Source organism: Vombatus ursinus, unplaced genomic scaffold, assembly GCF_900497805.2.
Source record: "Vombatus ursinus unplaced genomic scaffold, bare-nosed wombat genome assembly UNPS02004276.1, whole genome shotgun sequence".
Classification (NCBI taxonomy): domain Eukaryota; kingdom Metazoa; phylum Chordata; class Mammalia; order Diprotodontia; family Vombatidae; genus Vombatus; species Vombatus ursinus.
The window spans coordinates 296,631-312,103 of NW_020944054.1; the positions used below are offsets into that span (position 1 = coordinate 296,631).

General features: G+C 37.2%; 1 pseudogene; it reads right to left on the reverse strand.

The window, feature by feature from the left end:
* Window positions 1-2,783: 2,783 nt before the first annotated feature.
* On the reverse strand, window positions 2,784-7,547 carry LOC114022726 (annotated as a pseudogene).
* Between the last annotated feature and the right edge of the window lie 7,926 nt (window positions 7,548-15,473).

Consider the following 15,473-nt stretch of genomic DNA (forward strand, 5'->3'; position numbering starts at 1 on the left):
TAGTTCTTTCTTTGAATGTGGATAGCATTTTCCATCACAAGGCCTCTGGAGATGTCTTAGAACCTTGTATTGCCAGGAGGGGTTAAGTTTATCAATATTAGTCATCACACAACGTGGTTGTTATTGCGTACAACGTTCTCTTGGTGCTGCTCACTTCATTCAGCATTAGATCATACAAATCTTTCCAGGTTTTTCTGAAGTCATTGGCTCACTTCTTAAACAGCCCTAATCACTGAATGGGCATTGCCTCAGTCAAAGTGAGAACTCAGAAAGACCTTAATTTAAAAAGGCCAAAGCCTCCCACTGCATCCTGGGCCATCTTCAGTTGTCCTGCTCTCTATCTGGCCACTGAATCCAGATGGCTCCAGAGGAGAAAATGATGCTGGTGACTTTGCATGTCCTTCCTCACTTGAATCTATTTCACTTGTAAGTTATGGCATCCCCTTCCTGATGTCATGGTCCTCTTTGAGAACAAAGGGCAAACCAAAACCACAACCACAAAAGACAAAAAAACTTATTTTGCAGTTTTAAACACATTGCCCTGATGTCAGATATATGGGGTGAGCAAAGACAGTTCCCCAGATTTAAATGGAATATAAACTACAAATTTTAGCTTTGGAATCCAGTTAAATCTGAATTCATAAACTTTTAGTATTCAAGATCATTTTCCAATTAAAGTTTTTAGCTTAAAGAGCAGGAATAGATCTTACCCTATAGAGGCTTCTGAGTTAAATCAAAATTCATTTCCACACTCAACTTCAGTTAGTCAGTTAGCATTTGTTGAATTTCTACTGAATAACAGAAAGTAGTTATTTAATTTCTATTGGATACCTTATGGATAGAAAGATTAGTTATTCAACTGAAGAGATCACCTGGAGAAAGGGTGGGGATAGGATCTGATCTTTCTCCAATTCCTGCCACTCCTTTTCTCTCTCGTCTCAATAGACATAGTATACCAACCAGGTTATCTGTTATAGAAACATTTTTTAAAAATGGGTGAACTAAAGGGCTCTAGCCTTACGTGTAGTTTAGGACTTTTGCTTAGCCTATTGTAAAAATGATTAGGATTCTTGCCCTCCTGTAGTATTGTTGAGGTCAGATTTGGGAGAGTGGTGTGGGTGTGAAAGACTTCACCTAGACATTCTCTGTAGCCAATGAGAGCTTTTATTTCATGTGAAAAAGCAACATGGGCCCTGTTAGCAAGAAGCTAATGAAAAGGTGCTGATATTTGGGAGGACCAGGCTTATGTAGAAAGAAAGCTATGTGGCCTGTAGATAATGATTTAGTTTTAGGGTTTTGTGGTGGTTGAAGATTAAGGAAGAATTTTGTGATACAGGATGAGGGAGGTGGTTGCTTACAAGATATGGAAGAATTTTATGACATAGGATGAGGAAGATGGTTGACTGGATAAGAAGGACTGGAAGACACAGGAGAAAGAGAAAAAAAGCAATTCTTTTGGTCTTAGAAGATAAGGGGAAGTTTTGTGGTATTTCAAGATAAAGGAAAAAGGACTTCAGGATGCCCTCAAGTTACTAGATAAGTTACAGAATAAGCCTGGGTTCCCTGGGTGGGTGGGGGGAGCTTCACAAAGTACTGGAAAAGCAACCCTTAATATTCTTCTTAACCCCTAGGATACAATTTGTATCCACATCAATATTATTTACTGACACTTTCTTACTTCTCCAGGTGGAGAGATCAAAAGATGAGAAAGGTTTGTAGAGTTTAATAAAAATCACATTAGCCTGATTAGACAAAGGGAAAAAGTTCTAGTAAATCTTTCATTTTAATTTAAATTTGGTCAAAATTCTAGTTAGACAAAAGAGAAGAAATTTTTAGTTCAATTTTAATTTAAATTTAGCTGAAATTCCCTCCTGAGGGACCACATGGCTTAGGACAGGTGGGAGGCTATCAATCAATCTAAATTAAAACTAAAAATTAAAGGCATTGGACACAAGAACATTTGGAGATCTCCTTTCTTTTTAACTATGAAATGATGAATCTGAATCCATTATAAAAATGAGTAGGAGTCTCATATAATTTATAGTAAAATTTCTAAGTTTAAAAGACACACCAGTTCAAAAGTTATTCCTGAATTGCTTCCTACTTCACTTTAATTTGCACAACTCCCAAACATACAATTAAAATTTCCAACACTTACTTACAAGCTTGTTTTTCTCTAGTCAGCAAGGTTACCTTTGTTCTTCTCTCTGTAAAACCAGGACCCTTTTTTTTTTTTTGGCTAGGCAATGGGGTTAAGTGACTTGCCCAGGGTCACACAGCTAATAAGTGTCATGTGTCTGAGGCCGGATTTGAACTCAGGTCCTCCTGAATCCAGGGCCGGTGCTCTATCCACTGCGCCACCTAGCTGCCCCTTGGACCCTTTTTTTAAGAGTGCTAATCTAATTCTTAACTTCCCGAATTGTACCAGTTCTGGGAAGTAAAAGAAAAAAATCTTTTCAAAAGCTCAGAGCTTCCCAGAGTGTTTAACAAGTGTGTGCACAATTACACTGACAAAAGCTTTGAGAGCCACATAAACACAGAGAAACATACAAACAGACTAACAGGTTAATGGACAGACAAACACAAAACATTCAAAGGTCTACTCTCAGCATTAGCTGTCTCCAGTCACACATACATAAATACAAACACTACACCTAACACACCACAAAGACTGACAAAAGGGCTGCCTGCAGCTTCTTTAAAAAAATTATGTATACAAGGAAGTCCTTTTAAAAAAAAGATTTTTTAATAAAGGTATTTACATAAATCTACATATGTGATGTTTAGCCAAGAGTCAGTGTTGCAACAGTTTTGTGACCATGTTTTCTTCAAAACAGTCTGATGACTTGCCATTTTTAGGCAACATTTCTTTAATTTTGGGAGGAATGTATCCATTAAGGCAAGAGGCCAGGCTCCATTTTCCAAACGGTTGTTTCACTTTGATCTTTAATTTTCTCTTGTAAGGATCACGTGTAACAGCATGTCGTGTAAGACTTTGTTTCATGGCAAATGATTTTCCACAGCCAGCATGCTCACAAATAAATGGGCACAGCTCCTCATGATAAAATATGGCTTTGAAGATTGAACAGTTGTGTACTATCTGCCACAGCCTTCTCTTGGGCATTGGCACACCTCTTGTTCTGGAGTGTGTGGGACAAAAGACCACCTACCCAAATTTGAATCAGAGCCTGGACAAGAATTGCAAAAAGGAAAGTTGCCTTATTGGCTTTCTCGAGAAAGGACACCCCTGTGTCACCCAAAATGGCGTCAGCCAGAGAGTGCAAGGCTGCTTTGTTTAAAATGGGTTTATATAGACCCTAGCACAATAGCCCACCCTAACCCCCTTCCTTTGGCCCATTGGCTGAGCCTCAGGAGCACAATCTATTCGCATAAATCTTCCCCGGCAAGGAAGATAACAAAGTAGTACAGTAACCGAAACAGGTTCCCCTCCCTTTGGGGGCCTTATGACTTCAGTCTACTACCCAAGGTCTTGTAGCTAGAGGATGAGATAAACAGAATACACTATAGTTCAGGAATTTCTGCTTACACAACTGAAGAAAAGAAAAAAAAGGGGGGGGGGGATCATGTCCTGAGGGCTCTTCACTGATACTGGTACCCATGTACCACTCATGGAGCATGGATTTTCTTATGCTGCTTAGGGTAGTCATTGCATTTAAATGTTTTTCTACATAGATCACATGTTATTTTCTCTTTATGAGTTTCCTTCGTGTGCTTCTGTAGCTCTATCCATGTTTTTGCCATGAAAGAACAACCCTTTTGGCACATATATCCTTCATGTATCTTCTCATGTCATTTTACATGGCCAGGGGAAGAAAAGTGTTTTGTACCGTCTTTGTTGTTATATTTGAATAGTGGTTCATTAGTATGTTGGCACTGATGGACTTTCAACTGTTGATGTTTCTTTCTTTTTTTTTTTTAATATTATTTTAGACTCAAACACCAGAACACAAATACAGAATAGAGAAAAGAGAAAAAAATCATAAACTTAAATATTGAAAGTTAAATACAAAGTAAGAAAAGGAAAAAAAAGCATATCATGTGCATAGCAGAACATAAGAGAGGATTCAAAATATGTAGTGATAAATTTTCATTTCAAGAAAGCCTGTATGAATAAATACTACACGTTGTGTTGAGAACTGCCCATCTTTTCTTTGATTCCTTGTAAGTTTTCTTTTCTTCTCTGCTATTCACTTTTTACTTGTGCTTTTTCCCCCTTCCTCCCCCCACCCCAAAGGCTACAATTAAGTGCAGATATATTTATATATATAGACATATACATATATACATACATACTATATATATATATATACATATACTTTCTCTAACAAATTCTACTCCCGATCTTTGTTTTTATGTTTTTGCATATCTCTTGTTTCCTATCCCTCCTGACTCCTCTACTTTACTTCTGCCCACTACCTTGCCCTCCTATTAATTAGCCTACCCCTCCTCCAAGGACCCTCCCCTATCCTCCCATTCCCATAAATCTAAACACCCTTCTCTAATCCCCTCACCCTCCCCTCTAGAGATCCTTCCCTTATCTTCCCAAGGATCCATCCCTTATCCTCCCATTCCCATTGATCTTTTTATCCCTTTTTAACCCTTTTATACCCCCTTTAACCTATTTCCTCACCCTCCCCTCTAGAGATTCTCTTCCTTATCCACTCCCCTCCTTATCCCCTTACCATTTTATTTCTTATGAATTTAGAAGACTTTTATATTCTTCTAGATATATATGTATTGTTCCCTCTTAAACTCATTCCTGATGAAAGTAGATTTCCAGAACTAACAGCTCTCCTCCCTCATCTAATTAATTCCTCTGTATTGGTTCTTCCTCTTACAGCTCATTTGTATAAAATAATTACTCTTTTTAACTGTTCCTAAGTGGTTTTATTTTTAAAGTCATATCATACTCAAGTCTACCCCAATCTTTCTTAAGAATTACCCAATTACTAATGACAATCTTAGACATACGTTTTACATTTTACATATATAAAAGGTCTTTCCTTATTGAATCCCTTGTAATCAGTCTTCAGTATGTACCTTATGTTTCTCTTGGCTCTTGTGTGTCAAATCTATTAAGTTCAGATGTTTTTTTTAACAAAGTCCTGAAAGTCTGACAGTTGATCAAATGTCCATTTTTTTTTTCATTTAGGATTGTGCTTAACTTTGCTGGGTATGATATTTTTGGCTGGAACCCCAATTCTTTTGCTCTTTGATATATAGTGTTCCAAGACCTGTGGTCCTTAAGTGTCTCTGCTTCTAGATCTTGTGTGATTCTAACTGTGGCACTGTCATATTTAAATTTTTTTTCTCTTGTTGCTCTTAATATTTTATCCTCAAGCTGGGGGTTTCAGAATTTGACTATAATATTCCTATAAGTTTTCCTCATAGGATCTCTTTCAAGTGGTGATTAGTGGATTTTTTCTATTTCTACTTTCCCCCCTTGTTCTAATGCTTCAGGACAATTTTGTTTAATTATTTCTTGTATTATTGTATCAAGATTCTTTTTTTGATCATAGCTTTCAGGTAGTTCGATTATTCTTATGTTTTTTCTTCTTGATCTGTTCTCCAGATCAGTTGTTTTTTGTATAAGATGTTGCACTTTCTCTTCTATTTTTTCATTATTTATATTTTGTTTTATTATTTATTATTATTATTTCTTGATCTCTTAAAACTTTGCTGGCTTCCCCTTGCCCAATTCTAATTTTCAAGGTGTAGTTTTCTTCCTTAAGATTCTGGATCTCCTTTTCTAATTGGTTGACTTTCTTTTCATAATCTTTTTGTTTTTCTGGATTGTTCTTATTTTTTTTTTTTTTAGTTTTTCCTCAATCTCTCTCATTTGATTTTTAAAGTCTTTTTTTTTTACCTTCTTCTATAAATTCTTTTTGAGCAAGTGACCATTTGACCTCTTTGGGGTAGAAGATGGTTTCTTTGCTTCAGTATCCTCCTCTGAACCCTAGTCTTCTCTATTCCCATAATAACATTCTACAGTTGGATTCTTTCTCCTTTGCCTGTGCATTTTTTTTGTAGTAGTAGTAGCTTAATTTTTGTAATCACCTCTCGTACTGGGATATGGGACTTCTTGACCCAGATCTTTGGTTCTCCCCTCTGACCTGGAACCAAAGCCAAACCTCCAGCCTCCTGTAAGTAGCCACAGCCAGTAGCATTCTGCTCCACTGCTTCTGCACTCACTAGGTGGGCATGTGCTGGTTCCTTCTTGCCCCTGCCCTCCACAGCACAGTTGGGTCTCGCTTCCTTGTCAGCAGACGTTCCCTCGATCTTCCCCGCCTCAGACACCCAATTCCTCTCACTGTCTCAGGGTAAAAGCTCTGGTGGTTGGGGGCAAGGCAGCCTCCCAACCCAGCTAACCCTAGGGCTTGCCACTTGTTTAAGTGGCTTGCTACTAGTTAATAAACTAGGACCCTAGCCTAGAGGTGTTTACTCTTCATGTGGACCAAACCTCATCCTGGGATTTTTCTTCTGATCTTCTCCAGTTGTCCCAGGAGAACCCCTGTTGTGCCTCTATTCTTATTTATTCCCCCCTCACACATACTTTGTTTGCTGTGAGGTGCTGTTTTATCTCTTTTGTGGGTGAAAATCTTGAGAGCTTGAAATTTTCTGACCTACACTGCCAGCTTCCCAGAATTCTCTCCCCCTGATGTTTCTTAGAAGGCTTGCTACAACCTTCAAAGTCACATACATCTTGTTTTTGTTGATTTTCATGTTTGTGATCAGTATGTTTCTTCAAGTTTGATTTTGTGTTGAATTTCTGACCACAGTCAGTAGCTGTACAAATGAATGACTTCTTTCCAGTACGTGGCAGCACATGGTCACTCAGATGGTAGTCTCTGATAAATGTTTTGCCATAGCCTTCCTAATGACAAACAAATGGTCTCTCCCCCGTACCTGCACAGGTACATATCCAGTTTCAGGCCTTGCAATCAGGGAACAAGCAGAAATACTTCTTGTGGGTGACGGGTGGAGAGGACAAGGAGGCTGAAACTGGTGGAGCTAGGGGCCCACCAGTCCCCTTGCCAGAAAGTCCTCTTTTTAGGTTTAATTATGGGATCCATATATAAGGCTAATATAGAAGTTCTTGACCATCTCCCTCAGGTTCTTCACATAGCCTGAGAGACTCTATTTTGGTTTTCTTTTTTTTTTCTTCTCATTTTGAGATTCCAATTGGCTTAATCCTTCCTGAAGGGGAAATATTTTAGATCCAGCCTCCTTCTTTTAAATTTTAATGATTGCCAATGTTCCAAAAACTTGCAAGTATCCAAGCCCATAATGTGAAGCCATTTGACTGCAGTACCTTTTGGAGGGCCAGGTAAAGTGGAACATGGGTCTTTTTATTTATTTATTTATTTTTTTACCAATTCTCAATTAAAGAGGAAACTCAGACTCAACCAAAGGAGATGTGAGTCCCGATTCAAGTATGATTATGTACTTACCTGGTCCAGAGGCTCAGGGGCTTGGGAACTGAACACAAAGAGCTGATGTTGGTACCAGGTTGTCCAGAAGTTCATTCCTGAGACTGTGGAAGATATAATCTTTGATGAATCCCACCAATGCTGCCACCATTTAATGTCATGTCATGAAATAAGTCAAAGAAATGAGCTAAGGAATAAAGCATCTTTAATTGAGATAACAGGGTAGCAAACCTGATATCCTGGGGGATGTCCATTGGATTTCTCAACTCCCAGACCCATGCAAAAGATTCTTATACCTTTAGGCGGAGAGTGGGAGGACAGAGTGTGAAGTGGCAAGGTCTGGTCATGAAACCCCGGTGGCGTTTGGCAAACCAGACAAGGAAAGACACTTCATTCTGACTGCTTTGCCCTTCATGCCATGAATCCCAGTGGAAGGGGGCAAGGACTCTAGAAGCTGAGATCTAGATTGACCTAGGCTCCCCACAATGCAAAATCCCTGGGTGGAGGAACCTAGGGTATGGTTCAACTCAACTTAATCAAGAGTAAATATCTTAAGAATAAGAATGTAATGACATTACTGAAATTCTGACATAAAGATCATTTAAGGGAGTGGCAGTCCATATTACATTTGGTATTAACAATTTCTGTCATTACATTAACAGTTTTCTATCACAAGATTGTTATTTAGGGATTGGTTCTGACATTATATCCATCTCACAGGTTCTGTAATTCTGTGAAGACAGTACTCCATGTGATGTAGTGGAAAATGGGCTTCATTTGTAGTAAGGATGATTGAATTTGAATCTTGGCTCTGACAGAATAGATATGCAGCCATAAGTAGTACATTAAAAAAAAAAAAGATATGAACTTAACAAAAATGGCAGCAGAATTTTATATGTGAAATGATTAAGAAATACATAACTACTACAATAAATTGTGCAGCATTGACAACCTCTGACTGTTGTGTGATCTGAGCCCTGGGTTGGGAGGGCAGCAGGTTAGTGAGGGGTTAGCAAAGTTGGACTGGTCACAACTCTGGGGTATGGTGAAAGGGGAAAGGGTAGTGTGGACCATCTTTCCTCTTCCCACAGCATCTACTGCACCAGTAGATATGATGAGGTTATGGAACCTGGACCCCTAAAAGGAAAAGACCATGTCTTTGAACACAACCCAGCCCCTGAACTTTCCCACACATTTCAGCAGCCCAGTCCTTGGCATTTTGCCTGAGGCATCTGGCCCATCCCAGTCTACATAGATGCTCAATAATCCTTTTAACTGCCCTTTCACTGTGGCTCTCCTACCACTTAACCCCTTTCATTGTCTGCACCTGGCCCACCTCAGGCTACTTGCCATTTCTCAATCCCATCCAGATCTTCTCACAGTCTTTTTTGTATGTAAGTATCAGTCCCATCCTTATCAAATTTGCAGACTCACTAGGAATCTTGCCCCCTTCTATTGGCATTACAATACTGCTGATTTACTAGGAATCTTGCCTGCCATTCTGGTGTTATAATAAAACCTTGCTACTCTGACCGAAAGAAAGGCTTGAATGGTCAAATTCTTTCGAGGCAGACCCCCTGTACCCTTACATTTTAAGGTTCTAGCACCCCAAACCACATCACATATACAATAAGTATGGTACTTTACCTAAAAAAGGACCGGCAGTTTGCAAGTAGAAGTGGGCATCAGAAGTGTTGTAGCTTTTGAGTTATTATGAAATGGTCCTCTTCTTTCTTCCCCTTCCCCTCTTGGCTTACCCCCTCCTGGGTTCTTTACTTACGTTCATGGCTGAAGTTTAAGTGATTTAGTCAGGCTGTAAGGGTGAGGGTATATGCCTAGGCTATTCCAGAACTCCAGTTGCCTCCAGGGTGCCTTTCTGAGTGCCTGACTTAGTGACTGAGGAGGAGAATGGCTCCTACAGGCTTTCCAGAGCTGATTGATAAATTTTCAGTGTGAAATTGGAAGTCAGCTACAAATCAAGGCCTGGTTTATTATTTTGTTAATTGTCACTGTAGAGTCTCAAGGAGTCAGCAAAATACTACCCTACCACTCTAGTTTTTGTAGGATCTGGTCTAGCTAAGAATAGTTTTTACATTTTTAAATACAATAAAACTTTCTTTACCATTCCACCACAACAAAAGAAGCCAGATTTGGTCCAGGCAATGTAATTTGCCAACTGAGTCATCTAGATTTTAAAAGGTTTTGGAGAGAATATTAATAATGTGGATTAAACTTAAAAGTGTGTCATATACACTTTTTTTTGGAGAACTAGTTGTTAAACATTTACCAGCACATTCCTGATTACTTTTTTTTGACTTTTTTTATTAATTTATTTTGACTTATCAATAATCACTTCCATATGCTTTTAAATTTAAAATTTTTCTCCCCCTTCCTCCCCACCATCCTCCCTAAGACAGCATACAATCTGATATAGGCTGTACATTTACATTCCTATTAAACATATTTTCACATTAATGATGTTCTAAGTAAAAATTAAAACCCATAGGAGGAACCATTAGAAAGAGGAAACAAAACTCAACAGAAGCGAAAAAAATAGCAATTCAACTTCCATAGTTCTTTCTTTGAATGTGGATAGCATTTTCCATCACAAGGCCTCTAGAGATGTTTTAGATCCTTGTATTGCTAGGAAGGGTTAAGTTTATCAATATTAGTCATCACACAAGGTGGCTGTTATTGTGTGCAACATTCTCTTGGTTCTGCTCACTTCACTCAGCATCAGACCATACAAGTCTTTCCAGGTTTTTGTGAAGTCAGCCTGTTCATCATTTCTTATAGCACAATAGTATTCCATTACATTCATATACCACAACTTGCTCAGCCATTCCCCAGTTTCCAATTCTTTGCCACCACAAAAAGAGCTGCGATGAATATTTTTGTACATGTGGGTCCTTTTCCCATTGGTATGATCTCTTTGGGATATAGCCCTAGAAGTGCTATTGCTGGGTCAAAGGGTATGCACATTTTGATAGCCCTTTGGGCATAGTTCCAAATTGCTCTCCAAAATGGTTAGATCATTTCCCAACTCCACCAACAATGCATTAGTGTTCCAGTTTTCCCACATCTTCTCCACCATTTATCATTTTCCTGTTTTGTCATGTTGGCCAATCTGATAGGTGTGATGTGGTACCTCAGAGGTGTTTTGATTTGCATTTCTCTAATCAATAGTGATTCAGAGCATTTTTTCATATGACTATAGATGGCTTTAATTTCTTCATCTAAGAATTATCGTTTGACCATTTATCAATTGGGGAATGACTTATATTCTTATAGATTTGACTTAATTCTCTATATATTTTAGAAATGAGGCCCTTATCAGAGAGACTGGTTGTAAAAATTCTTTCCTAATTTTCTACCTTCCTTCTAATCTTAGTTACATTGGCTTTGTTTCTGCAAAACCTTTTCAGTTTGATGTAATCAAAGTTATCCATTTTGCTTTTCGTAATGTTCTCTATCTCCTGTTTGGTCATGAATTCTTCTGTTCTCCATAGATCTGATGGGTAAACTATTCCTTGCTCTCCCAGTTTGCTTGTAGTATCAGCCTTTATATCTAAATCATGAACCCATTTTGACTTTATTTTGGTATATGGTGTGAGATTTTGGTCTATGTCTATGGTTTCTGCCATATTCTTTTCCAGTTGTCCCAGCAGTTTTTTTCGAAGAGTGGGTCTTATCCCAGAAGCTGGGGTCTCTGGATTTATCAAATAATAGATTACTATAGTCATTGACTACTGTGTCTTACATACTTAACCTTATTCCATTGATCCACCACTCTGTTTCTTAGCCAGTACCAAGCAGTTTTGATGATTGCTGCTTTATAATACAGTTTAAGATCTGGAATAGCTAGGCCACCTTCCCCTGCATTTCTTTTCATTACTTCCCTTGATATTCTGGACCTTTTGTTCTTCCAAATGAATCTTGTTATTATTTTTTCTAACTCTATAAAATAATTTTTGGGTAGTTTGATTGGTATGGCACTGAATAAGTAAATTAGCTTAGGTAGAATTGTCATTTTTATTGTATTAGCTCGGCCTACCCATGAGCAACTGATGTTTTTCCAATTATTTAGATCTGACTTTATTTGTGTGAAAAGTATTTTGTTGTTGTGTTCATAGAGTTCCTGGGTTTGTTTCAGGAGGTAGACTCCTAAATATTTTATAATGTCTACAGTAAGTTTAAATGGAATTTGTCTTTCTATCTCTTGCTGTTGGGCTTTATTGGCAATATATAGAAATGCCAATGATTTATGCGGGTTTATTTTATAGCCTGCAACTTTGCTAAAGTTGTTTATTATTTCAAGTAGTTTTTTACTTGATTCTCTAGGATTCTCTAAGTATATCATCATATCATCTGCAAAGAGTGATAGCTGTGTTTCTTCTTTGCCTATTCTAATACCTTCAATTTCTTTTTCTTCTCTTATTGCTAAAGCTAACATTTCCAGTATGATATTCAACAACAGTAGTGATAATGGACATCCTTGTTTCACCCCCGATCTTATTGGAAATGCTTCTAGCTTATCCCCATTACATATAATGCTTGCTGAAGGTTTTAGGTAGATGCTATTTATTATTTTAAGGAAGACTCCATTTATACCTATGCTCTCTAGTGTTTTTAATAGGAATGGGTGTTGTATTTTGTCAAAAGCTTTTTCTGCATCTATTGAGATGATCATGTGATTTCTGTTAGTTTTGGTGTTGATGTAATCAATTATTCTGGTACTTTTCCTAATATTGAACCAGCCCTGCATTCCTGGAATAAATGCTACCTGGTCATAATGTGTTATTCTTGTGATAAGTTGTTGAAATCTATTTGCTAATATTTTGTTTAAAATTTTTGCATCTATATTCATTAGAGAAATTGGTCTATAATTTTCTTTCTCTGTTTTGACTTTTCCTGGTTTAGGTATCAGCACCATATTTGTATTATAAAAAGAATTTGGTAAGGCTCCTTCTTCCCCTATTTTCCCAAATAGTCTATATAGTATTGGAATTAATTGTTCTTTAAATGTTTGATAGAATTCACATGTAAATTCATCTGACCCTGGAGATTTTTTCCTAGGGAATTCATTAATGGCTTGTTCAATTTCTTCTTCTGAGATGGGGTTATTTAAGTATTTTACTTCCTCTTCTGTTAATCTGGGCAATTTATATTTTTGTAAATATGTATCCATTTCACTAAGATTGTCAAATTTCTTGGCATATAGTTGGGCAAAAATAATTCTTAATTATTGTTTTAATTTCCTCTTCCTTGGTGGTAGCTTCACCCTTTTCATTCTTGATACTAGTAATTTGGTTTTCTTCTTTTTTTAAATTGAATTAACCAAAGGTTTGTCTATTTTATTGGTTTTTTCATAAAACCAGCTCTTAGTTTTATTATCAGTTCAATAGTTTTCTTAATTTCAATTTTATTAATTTTTCCTTTGGTTTTCAATATTTCTAATTTGGTGTTTAATTGAGGATTTTTGATTTGTTCTTTTTCTAGTTTTTTTAGTTATATGCCCAATTCATTGATCTCCTCTTTTTCTGTTTTATTTATGTAAGCATTTAGAGATATAAAACTTCCCCTAAGAACTGCTTTCACTGCATCCCATAAGTTTTGCTATGTTGTCTCATTATTGTCATTCTCTTGAATGAAATTATTAATTGTTTCTGTGATTTGATGTTTGACCCTTTTGTTTTTTAGGATTAGATTATTTAGTTTCCAATTATTTTTTAGTCTATCTTTCCATGGCCCTTTATTACGTATAATTTTTATTGCATCATGATCTGAAAAGGATGCATTTGATATTTCTGCCTTTTTGCATTGGATTGTGAGGTTTTTATCCGCTAGTACATGGTCAATTTTTGTGTACGTGCCGTGTACTGCTGAGAAAAAAGTATATTCCTTTCTATCCCCATTCAATTTTCTCCAGAGGTCTATCATACCTAACTTTTCTAATGATCTATTCACCTCCTTAACTTCTTTCTTGTTTATTTTGTGGTTAGATTTATCTAGTTCAGAGAGGGGGAGGTTGAGGTCCCCCACTAGTATAGTTTTGCTGTGTATTTCTTCCTGTAACTCCCTGAACTTCTCCTCTAAGAATTTGAATGCTATACCATTTGGTGCATATATATTTAGTAATGGTCCATGGTGCCTTTTAGCAGGATGTAATTTCCTTCCTTATCTCTTTTGATAAGATCTGTTTTTGCTTTTGCTTTGTCTGAGATCAGGATTGCGATCCCTGATTTTTTTACTTGAGTTGAAGCATAATATATTCTGTTTCAGCCTTTTACCTTTACCCTGTGTGTGTCACTCTTTTTCAAATGTGTTTTCTGTAAACAACATATTGTAGGATTGTGGTTTTTAATCCATTCTGCTGTCTGTTTCAGTTTTATGGGAGAGTTCATCCCATTCACATTCACAGTTATGATTACTATCTGTGTCTTTTTCTCCATCCTTTTTTCCCCCGTTTATGCTTTTCTTTCTCCTTTCTCCTTTCTCCCCCCTCACTAGTGTTTTGCTTTTGACCACAGCCTCCTTCAGCCCCTCTTCCCTTCTATTAGCCCTTTCCCTTTTCTTCCCCTTTACCCTTACTACTTCTTCCCTCCCTTCTATACCCTCTCCCTTTTCTTTCACCTTTTCCCTCCTACTGCCTATAGAGCAAGTTCGATTTCTATACCTAAGTGATTATGTTATTCCCTTCTTGAGCCAAATCTGATGAGAGTAAGGTTCAAACAATGCTCATCCCCCCCCTTCTTTCCCTCTGCTGTAATTTGTTTTTGTGTCTTTTCCTGTAATGTAATTTACCCTTGTCTGCCTCCTCCTTTCTCAGTACATTTTCTTAGATCAGACTAATCCACTTACTTGTATTCATTTAACCCACTTGATTAGATTTTTTTTTATCATTACATCAAAATCAACTTATATCCACCCCCTTTATGTATATTCCTTTAACATGGTGTAATAAGAATACAGTTCTCAAGAGTTGCAAGTGTCATCTTCCCTTTTAGGGATGTAAACAGTTTGCCCTTATTAACAACATATTGTATCTCTCTGTCCCATTTACCTTTTTATGTCTCTCTTGAATCTTGTAATTGAAGATCAAATTTTTTGTTGAGCTCTGGTCTTTTTATCAGGAAGGTTTAGAAGTCCACTATTTCATTGAATATCCATCTCCTCCCCTGAAAGATCATGCTCATTTTCGCTGGGTAATTGATTCTTGGTTGTAATCCAAGCTCCTTTGCCTTACAGAATATCATGTTCCATGCCCTGTGGTCTTTTAATGTAGAAGCTGCAAGGTCCTGTGTAATCCTGACTGTGGTTCCATGATATTTAAATTGTTTCTTTCTGGCTGTTTGCAGTATTTTCCCTTTGACCTGGTAATTTTGGAATTTGGCTATTATATTCCTTGGCGTTTTCAATTTGGGATCTCATTGTGGAGGTGAGCGGCGGATTATTTTTATGGTTATTTTACCTTCTGGTTCTAGGACTTCAGGGCAGTTTTCCTTTATGATTTCCTGAAAGATACTGCCCGGGTTCTTTTTTTCATCATGATTTTCAGGTAGACCAATAATTTTCAAATTGTTTCTCCTGGATCGATTTTCCAGGTTGGTTGTTTTACCTGTGAGGTATTTTATGTTTTCATCTATTTTTTCATTTTTTTTTGTTTTTGTTTCACTGATTCTTGCTCTCTCACACAGTTGTTTCCATTTGTCCAACTCTAATTTTTAACAATTTGTTTTCTTCTGTTAGATTTTGTACTTCCTTCTCCAATTGGCCAATTGTATTTTTAAGGGATTTGTTTTCTTCAGTGTACTTTTTTTCCAGTTAGCCAAATGTGTTTTTAGGGACTTGTTTTCTTCAGTGTACTTTTTTCCAGTTGGCCAATTGTATTTTTTTAAGGACTCTTCTACCTCTCTCATTTGACTTTTAAAACCCTTCTTGAGCTCTTCTAAGAAGGCTTTTTGGGCTTCAGACCAGTTCATATTCCCTTTTGAGGTTGCAGGTGTGGGTTTGTTGACAATG